Below are 9,604 nucleotides of genomic sequence, written 5' to 3'. Positions count from 1 at the left end.
ACAGTACAAGCATCAAGCACATCAGTACGTAGCATCAACAGGTTAGTGTTAATCACGAACGTGGTTCTGCAGTCAGTGCAATGTTTACAAATGCAGGAGCACGGAACATGCCAGCCTATGACTCGCGACTGGGGAAGACCTAGAACGACGAGGACACCTGCAATGGACGAGGCAATTCTTCGTGCAGTTGACGATAACCCTAATGTCAGCGTCAGAGAAGTTGCTGCTGTACAAGGTAACGTTGACCACGTCACTGTATGGAGAGTGCTACGGGAGAACCAGTTGTTTCCGTACCATGTACAGCGTGTGCAGGCACTATCAGCAGCTGATTGGCCTCCACGGGTACACTTCTGCGAATGGTTCATCCAACAATGTGTCAATCCTCATTTCAGTGCAAATGTTCTCTTTACGGATGAGGCTTCGTTCCAACGTGATCAAATTGTAAATTTTCACAATCAACATGTGTGGGATGACGAGAATCCGCACGCAATTGTGCAATCACGTTATTTTCTCTGAACGTTTGGGCAGGCATTGTTGGTGATGTCTTGATTGGGCCCCACGTTCTTCCACCTACGCTCAATGGAGCACGTTATCATGATTTCATACGGGATACTCTACCTGTGCTGCTAGAACATGTGCCTTTACAAGTACGACACAACATGTGGTTCATGCACGATGGAGCTCCTGCACATTTCAGTCGAAGTGTTCGTACGCTTCTAAACAACAGATTCGGTGACCGATGGATTGGTAGAGGCGGACCAATTCCATAGCCTCCACGCTCTCCTGACCTCAACCCTCTTGACTTTCATTTATGGGGCATTTGAAAGCTCTTGTCTACGCAACCCCGATACGAAATGTAGAGACTCTTTGTGCTCGTATTGTGGACGGCTGTGATACAATACGCCATTCTCCAGGGTTGCATCAGCGCATCAGGGATTCCATGCGACGGAGGGTGGATGCATGTATCCTCGCTAACGGAGAACATTTTGAACATTTCCTGTAACAAAGTGAAGTCACGCTGGTACGTCCTGTTGCTGTGTGTTTCCATTCCATGATTAATGTGATTTGAAGAGCTCTAACATGGAAAGTAAGCGTTTCCGGACACATGTCCACATAACATATTTTCTTTCTTTGTGTGTGAGGAATGTTTCCTGAAAGTTTGGCCGTACCTTTTTGTAACACGCTGTATATCACGATGTGTCAATCGTTAAGTAATTTTGATCGCAGTACGGTGTCGTGTACCGTCTAGGAGTTCCGGCAGCCGCTGCGTCAGGCGCCGCCCACTGCCGTGGTGTGGAGGCGACAATTCGCCGCTGGCCGCGTGTCCACTTCTTTCCCGGGCCGCGCCGTGCTGTGGCGGCTGCGCCACGCTCCCTCCCTGGGGACCGCAGTCCCCCAGGAAGCGTAGCCGCTATCTGCTTCCTCGCGTGCCTCCAGCCGGGAGGAAAAGCCGCCGCGGCAGTTGAGTGCGCGAACCGCTGCGGCCCGTGCAGCGGACCCCGGTAATGGACGTCTGACTGGTTTTGTGCATGTGTCCACGCCGCCAGCCGAGGTCCACAACCGGTGAGTCGTCTGTAAACAATACAGTAAGCGAGCTACGCTTCTGTTGAGGGGAGATGTGGCCTCTCGTGAAAGAACGTCAAAGTTCCCGTACACGGTGGCCAAGACTCACATACAACTACCAACCACCAACATCACGATCATTTTAACCCTCTTTTTTACACTACTGGCCATTAAAATTGCTACACCACGAAGATGACGTGCTACAAACGCGAAATTTAACCGACAGGAAGAAGATGCTGTGATATGCAAATCATTAACTTCTCAGGTTGGCGCCGGTGGCGACACCTGCAACGTGCTGACACGAGGAAAGTTTCCAACCGACTTCTCATACACACGCAGCAGTTCACCGGCGTTGCCTGGTGAAACGTTGTTGTGATGCCGACTTCGATAAAGGTCGGATTGTAGCCTATCGCGATTGCGGTTTATCGTATCGCGACATTGCTGATCGCGTTGGTCGAGATCCAATGACTGTTAGCGTAATACGGAAACGGTGGGTTCAGGGAGGTAATACGGAACGCAGTGCTGGATCCCAATGGCCTCTTATCACTAGCAGTCGAGACGACAGGCATCTTATCTGCATGGCTGTAACGGATCGTGCAGCCACGTCTCGATCCCTGAATCAACAGATCGGGACGTTTGCAAGACAACAACCATCTGCACGAACAGTTCGACGACGTTTGCAGCAACATGGACTATCAGCTCGGAGACCATGGCTGTGGTTACCCATGACGCTGCATCACAGACAGGAGCGCCTGCGATGGTGTACTCGACGACGAACCTGGGTGCACGAATGGCGAAACGTCATTTTTTCAGATGAATCCAGGTTCTGTTTACAGCATCATGATGGTCGCATCCGTGTTTGACGACATCGCGGTGAACGCACATTGGAAGCGTGTATTCGTCATCGCCATACTGGCGTATCACCCGGCGTGCCACTGGTTACACGTCTCGGTCACCTCTTGTTTGCATTGACGGCACTTTGAAGAGTGGACGTTACATTTCAGATGTGTTACGACCCGTGGCTCTACCCTTCATTCGATCCATGCGAAACCCTAGATTTCAGCAGGATAATGCACCACCGCATGTTGCAGGTCCTGTACGGGTCTTTCTGGATACACAAAACGTTCGACTGCTGCCCTGGCCAGCACATGCTCCAGATCTCTCAGCAATTTGAACCGTCTGGTCAGTGGTGGCCTAGAAACTGGTTCGTCACAATACGCTAGGCACTATTCTTGATGAACTGTGGTATCGTGTTGAAGCTTCATGGGCAGCTGTACCTGTAGACGCCATCCAAGCTCTGTTTGACTCAATGCCCAGGCGTATCTAGGCCGTTATTACGGCCAGAGGTGGTTGTTCGGAGTACTGATTTCTCAGGATCTATGCACCCAAATTGCGTGAAAATGTAATCACATGTCAGTTCTAGTATAATATATTTGTCCAATGAATACCCGTTTATCATCTGCATTTCTTCTTGGTGTAGCAATTTTAATAACCAGTAGTGGATTTTTTACTTTCTTGTTATGGTTTATTGCCATTACTGGTTTCGAAAGTTGGGTTTGTCATCATACGGTTGCATGGTTCTTGCGGGACGAACTGTTAATCAGCAGTTGAATGATCTGGGTGCCATGTTAGCGTGCAGTCAAAACGTTCTGACATAGTAAATTTGCAGAAAAATAAATGAAAATCGAGTTTAAATTTACGTTGGATTCGAATTATTAATGGTTTTTTCTGTCTTAAGCTTAACGCAGTTAAGGAAAATTTTTCAGAAGCTGCGTTTCGTTTTCATTTATAAAGCATGTCCTGTGAATGTGCTGCAGATGTGCATACATAATATGGATACCTATTACATTTTGGTATTTACAGACTGAAAAGAATACTTACTTAAGAAACTGACGTACACTTTTCTTACGGTGTTTTCGCCTCTTGTTTAAATTCTGCATACCACTGCTTTTTCTTTTATTGTTGCGGTTGGTCGAGATCGAAATAAAGTTGGTTGCACTCTTACTTTTGTTAATTTTTCGCCTTTTTTTAACGGTGTTTTTCTTACAGTGCATGTTTTCGTGTCCGAGTAGAGCGAAAACGAGTCGTATAAACTGCACAAAGGATTTTTGCCCGAAGTTTCGTCTCCAAACGTTAAGTGCGAAATGGCGAATGAGGTACCAAACAGGTCAGCGTGAAGTCTAAAATGGTTCAAATGGCTCTGAGCACTATGGAACTTAACATCTATGGTCATCACTCCCCTAGAACTTAGAACTACTCAAACCTAACTAACCTAAGGACATCACACAACACCCAGTCATCACGAGGCAGAGAAAATCCCTGACCCCGCCGGGAATCGAACCCGGGAACCCGGGCGTGGGGAGCGAGAACGCTACCGCACGACCACGAGCTGCGGACCGTGAACTCTATTTTCGGAAAAAAAATCCAGGAAGATTATCTTCTGAGGGACGATTGAAATATTTGGCATACAGCTTGCTATGTAAATGAACTGCCAAAACATCTTGTTTTCAACGCCGCGTTATTTCATACATTAAGAGCTACAATGGTGCATTATTTAACTGCCAAAATAGTTTCCTGTGTCTAAATACTCTTCATAATAATAAAATAACGGACGATAGGTAACTGTGTATACTTCATGCTTTCTGAACAAAACATGAAAATAAAAATAAAATAAAAAACTGAAAGGAAACGATGAAATATTTTGTGGAATGATTCGTCAAAAAGTAAGACGAAAGTAAATTAGAGAAACATTTGATGCGCCTTTGAATGACGCTAGAAATCATGAACAGCAGATGAGGTGCACAGTCTACATAATGCAGCAGACAAGTAGCCTTCAGTATTCTTTAAAATTCTGAGTCAGGCACTGAATTTTAAATTGAGAACTGGCAACTTATTTACTGTGCATGATACCGAGCGTCATCAAAGGTGCGTCAGAGGTTTCTCTAATGCAGTTTATTTCTTACTTTTAAACAAATCATGCCACAAAAAATTTGACTGCTTTTTTAAATTTTTCTACTAAACATCACTTTTATACACCTTCCCTGAGAAAAACTACTGTAGTTTCACATGTTCTGCACGCAGCACAGTGTTTATGTTTCTTCATTTGTTTCCAGTGTTTTTTCTGAGTGTTACCAACGGTAAATGCATTTTTACCGTAATAATTAGTGGTGTGTGTGTGTGGGTGGGTGTTCGTTACTGTAACTTAGCGAACATGGAAAAACCTGTGGTTTGCGGAATATACCAGGTGTCTGAGAAAAGTAATGAGACTGACAAGACTGCGAGCGATCTGGCAACGCTGTGTTGTTCTACTGGTGTAGACCGGTGTGTTCACACCTTCAAGGTGCTCAGTCTGAGTTTCAGCTCCGTACAGTCACCACGTGGTTTTCGAGGGCGCCATCAATTAAGTTATCTTTTTGTTGCGTATTACGAAAACGGAACAGCGGAATTTAGAGCAACGTTATGCCATCAAGTTTTGTGTTAAAACTTGACGAATCTGCAAGTGTGACCGCTAAAAACTTGAAATAGGCTTGTGGAGAACATTCCTTACCGAGAGCAGAAGTTTTTCGCTGGCACAAATCATTTTTGATGGAACGAGAACACGTTGAAGATGAACCTCGTTCACGGAGACTTTCTACCTCAAAAACCGACGGAAATGTCGAACATATGAGTCCTCTTGTGAGATTTATTACTCCAGGACAAACTGCCAACCAAGTGTTTTCAAATATGTGCTTGAAAGGCTCAGGAAAAGTGTGAATCGAGTGATACCGGACATTGCAGACGAGTGAAGGCTGCATCATAACCAAGCCCCATGACAGACAGTCACTTCCATCACGAAATTTTTTACCTCAAAAACCATTCCTGTTGTTTCATAGCCACCTATTCACATGATCTGCGTTCTTGTGACTTTTTCCTTTTCCCGAACGTGAAAAATGTCTTAAAAGGTCACCAATTTTAGAAATGTAAATTTTGTATCAAAAGTTCCTTTAAAGTTAACATGTGTTCATCTCTAGACGAAAGAAGAAACAAAAAGAACTTTTTTTACAGAAACCGAAAGAAATCAACGAACGTGGATCAAAGAGCTGCTAGCAGTCCTGAGGGAACTGACATGACGAAAGAAGTAGCAGAAAGAGAAGAGTTCAGAGCAAGCGTTTTATCTCGTCGCAAAATAAGTGAAAACACCACAGCAAAGAAAAAGCTATAACAGGCCAAACAACACCGTACATAGCAGTTCTAGGTCGGAAAAACGTAATAAACAGAAAAATAAAATAACGTTTTGTTGTTTGCAGTTGACAAGCTTTAGATTGCATAGTAGTTATAAAACTGATAGTTATGTATCCAACAGCTCCATGCGACGTACGTAAACAAATGCATACGTCCACTTTATTTCCACATGTACTACAAAACTAGAACCTTTAGGCATATCGTAAACAAACAACATAGAATTCCTCAAATCAGTGATACATGTCTCAATTCTGCACTGTATGCAAACCAATGTAAAAACATTTGACAACAATTGCCCATTTTAGAAATGTAAATTTTGCACCTAAATTTCCTTCAATGTTAACATGTAACAATTTTGCAGAAGAAAATAAACAAACGCACTCACGATAGCACAAAAAACGCTGAAATGTATCTTGGTGAAAACAAAACTACAGAGGTGTCTTGCAAAAGGTGCAATTTCTTTCTCCAATTTTCTTAGAACGCTCGGAAATAAAACGAACTGCAGCATTTACAAAATGATTAACCAAAAGCAAAAGTAAAATGTTTCAGGAGCTTCCAGGGGAAAGCAAGGAAAAAGACAGGCGGAGTATGGATGGAAGGAAGAACAGAAAAACATAGAGAAAGAATGAAGACCAAACCATATAAAAAACAATGAATATATGAATAAATAACACATTACAGAGAAAAGTTTTTAAGTACTGTGAGAAACTCCTATATAGAAGAGAGGGAGACTGTAACATGGAAGCCTTTGTTTTCTCAGATCCGCTGAAAGTCTATTGAAAACGAAACATACTGAATAGTGCTTAACCTTTCTGTAAAATGCTGCATGAAGTGCTATCCAAGTTCATGTAATTTCTCAGTCTAATGTTCATTGAGTGAGTGTTGCAGTTTCTTCTGAATGACCCACTATCATCAATAATAAATTCCAAAATGGAATATGCACAGGGTGATAGAAATAGAATTGCGAGACCCCTCAGCAACAGCCTACAGGAAATTCTCCAACTGATATCGCAGATCATTCTGACAGCCCCTTTCTCCGCTTGATATATTCATAGTGAGTGAACAGTGTTGTCCCAAAATATAACACTATAGAGTGACAATAAGCAAGAGAAGCAAGCGTCTATATTTCAGTGTCAGAGACACTGCAGATCATCCTTATAGTGAAGAAAGCAACGTTTATCCGCTGCCCGTCTTGGAAGTGACAAATACATGAAAATAGCCAATTTGTCTCCAGTCCTAAGAATTTTAAATTTCCAACTTCACTGACTGTTTGATCACCTTCGGGCACTCAAATTTTGCTTTTACAAGACTTCCGTGTCTGAAAGTGTATGTACAGCGTTTTGATAATTAAACATTAACCTGTTTTCTGAAACCCAGCTGCTGATGTTACTGTCTACCCCGTCCGCTGTATCATTTATATTGCGTTAAAGATCAATATTCAGGTTGTCGACGGTTTCTTTCCCCTTTCCTTTCGTCAACGCAATCGTCGGTTATCACTCGTTCATCCAGTAGACTTAGGAGAGCAAACCTCATTGTTTCAGGTGTTTGTTGTTTGTACTCGTAGTATGAAAACATTAAGTCACGAACGTATTGAGGTCGTCAGCTGTATAGTATTATTATCTGCACGTCCTAGAAATTTCTAAATAAACTTTGGAAACACTATGGAAAATTACCAGATGTAAATACATTTCGCTGACCGCAGGTTCGTTGCCACCAAAAGTCACACATTCGTATGCTTCACTTTTACAAAGTCTGTGATACTGCATCACACGTTTGTCTGCTCCACTCTTACAATGTCTGTGGTACTGAAGGGTTTGTTATAAAAACTCAAATATACCAGCTTGCGAAAATTGCGCCCAGACAAGCGTACCTTGTAAGCTTCCGTCTCCTAATGGTCCTGTTAAAAAAAAAGTGTCTTAGTGGTGTATCCTTTCTTCTCGTTCAAGAATAGTTCTTTCACTGAGATTCATCCCGATTTCTTCTGACCAGGTGTTCTTGCCCCTTGTACTCCGTTATTCCTTCAGCCCATTAACGTTATCAACCTTAGTTAGAAATATAATTTTAAATCTTCTTTGAACCAATCCGCACTTCGTCCATAATTTTTTATAATTTTCTCAATCCATTTAGTACAGTAAAAACTATTTCGCTGGATTCTTTCCTCTTGAATTTACTCACTTACAGTGACGATGGAAATTTAGTGTTCATACATTCATCTCATCTGTCTTCTCTATCTGCTGTATATATTACAATTATTTTCTTATCCATCTTTGAACCATCTCTCTTTTTCTTTTGCTAAAATATTTATTAAGATACATACCGTCAAAGACGTTCTACAGAGTAATCTAAGCTTCTTGTCAACATAGGGTGTATTAAATTCCTTGCGTAATTGGCGTTTTTTATTAGGTTTCCAGCTCAAAAAGATAATGATCAAGTCAACATAAGCAAGGAAATGCTTCGCTTTTAGCTTTTATCGCGTGATCATTGTTTAACGTCAGTAGCAATAGTTAATTCACGGAAACTGTTCATAGTTGCATCAACTTATAGGAAAGGTTCAGCTTTTATTCGCCCTGCGTTAGACACGCATAAGCTCATAAGATCACAAACTTTTTCACACTTTCAGATATCCCAGAACAATGTCGAAGTGTTACACACGTTTCCTCGAAACCGTGATAACGAGTCTTTGGAATAACCGCTGCGCGAATAAATTCCTTGAGAAAACAATCTACAGGACTGATGAGAGGCAAGCCATTAGCTGTCGTTGTACACGGTGGCCAGGGAATATCGATCGCTGTTTTATGTGCAAGTCACAAAATTTTTTTTGTGTAACAGTCCATCACCAGTCTGAATTATCCGTAATGTCACACAAAGCCAATATATCTGGATATATGTATATATAACATATTTATTTATTTCTCTGGGCCGCGGGTGATAGCCGCGCCTTCTGAGGCGTGTTGTCACGGTCGGCGTGGCTCCCCCCATCGGAGGTTCGAGTCCTCCCTCGGGCATGGGTATGTTTGGTGCCCTTAGCGTAAGTTAGTTTAAGTTAGATTAAGTAGAGTGTAAGCCTAGGGACCGATGAACTCAGCAGTTTGGGCCTATAGTCCTTACCAAAAATTTCTAATTTTTTCATTCCTCTTGAGTTAGGTACCCTCCGCAGAACCGTAATAATTAGTTGCATTCAGACACACCTCAATCACGCGTTTCGAGAAACAGTGCTCTCATCATCAGGTTGTAAAACATAGCTCATAAAGTTAAAAAGCAAAAGGTCTACCAACACAATTGCGACGTTCAAAAAATAAAACGGTACAGAAACACATCGAACTAAATTCATTTTTATTTTGTGAAAGCCGTGTTTGTGTTGGTGGACTTTCTAGCATTTTAGCCTTATGAGGTAAGTTTTACAACCTGATGAAGAAACACTCTCTTTCGAAACGCTTTGGCGATGTGTGTAGGACAAACGTTACTGCCGAATGCTGCTAATTATTACGGTAGAAGCATAACAACCTTTACCTCACATCCGTAATGAATAACATAAAAATCCCTCCCAAAATCTGCCCTTGTACTCGCATTTTCGATAAACACCTTCCGTGGCAACTTTCTTCTTCACCCTGCTGTTTTCTACAATATTCTAGCGAACACAAACTTCAGTGAACTGTAATGTGTTTTATCTGATCGTACAATGACGTAGCCGCGTACATCTTAATGACTGAGTACAGACGCTGAAAATTAGTCCCTTCCGTGCTCAGTCCTAATCTGCCAAACATGGAGAACGTCATCAACCACTATCGTAAATTTTCCCAATTTCCAGACGATTTCTCGT

General features: G+C 42.3%; 1 protein-coding gene across 2 annotated transcripts in view; it reads left to right on the top strand.

Moving 5' to 3' along the window:
- Positions 1-1,455: 1,455 nt before the first annotated feature.
- LOC126194911 (synaptotagmin 1) overlaps positions 1,456-9,604 on the top strand; it is a 1,052,777-nt gene continuing 1,044,628 nt past the window's right edge. For both annotated transcript variants that reach the window (XM_049933273.1, XM_049933272.1), the window contains exon 1: positions 1,456-1,563. The gene's annotated coding sequence lies outside the window, so the exon portion shown is untranslated. The remainder of the gene's footprint in view (positions 1,564-9,604) is intronic.

This window comes from Schistocerca nitens, chromosome 7 (assembly GCF_023898315.1).
Source record: "Schistocerca nitens isolate TAMUIC-IGC-003100 chromosome 7, iqSchNite1.1, whole genome shotgun sequence".
Lineage (NCBI taxonomy): Eukaryota > Metazoa > Arthropoda > Insecta > Orthoptera > Acrididae > Schistocerca > Schistocerca nitens.
This window is presented reverse-complemented; position numbering and strand designations above follow the sequence as displayed.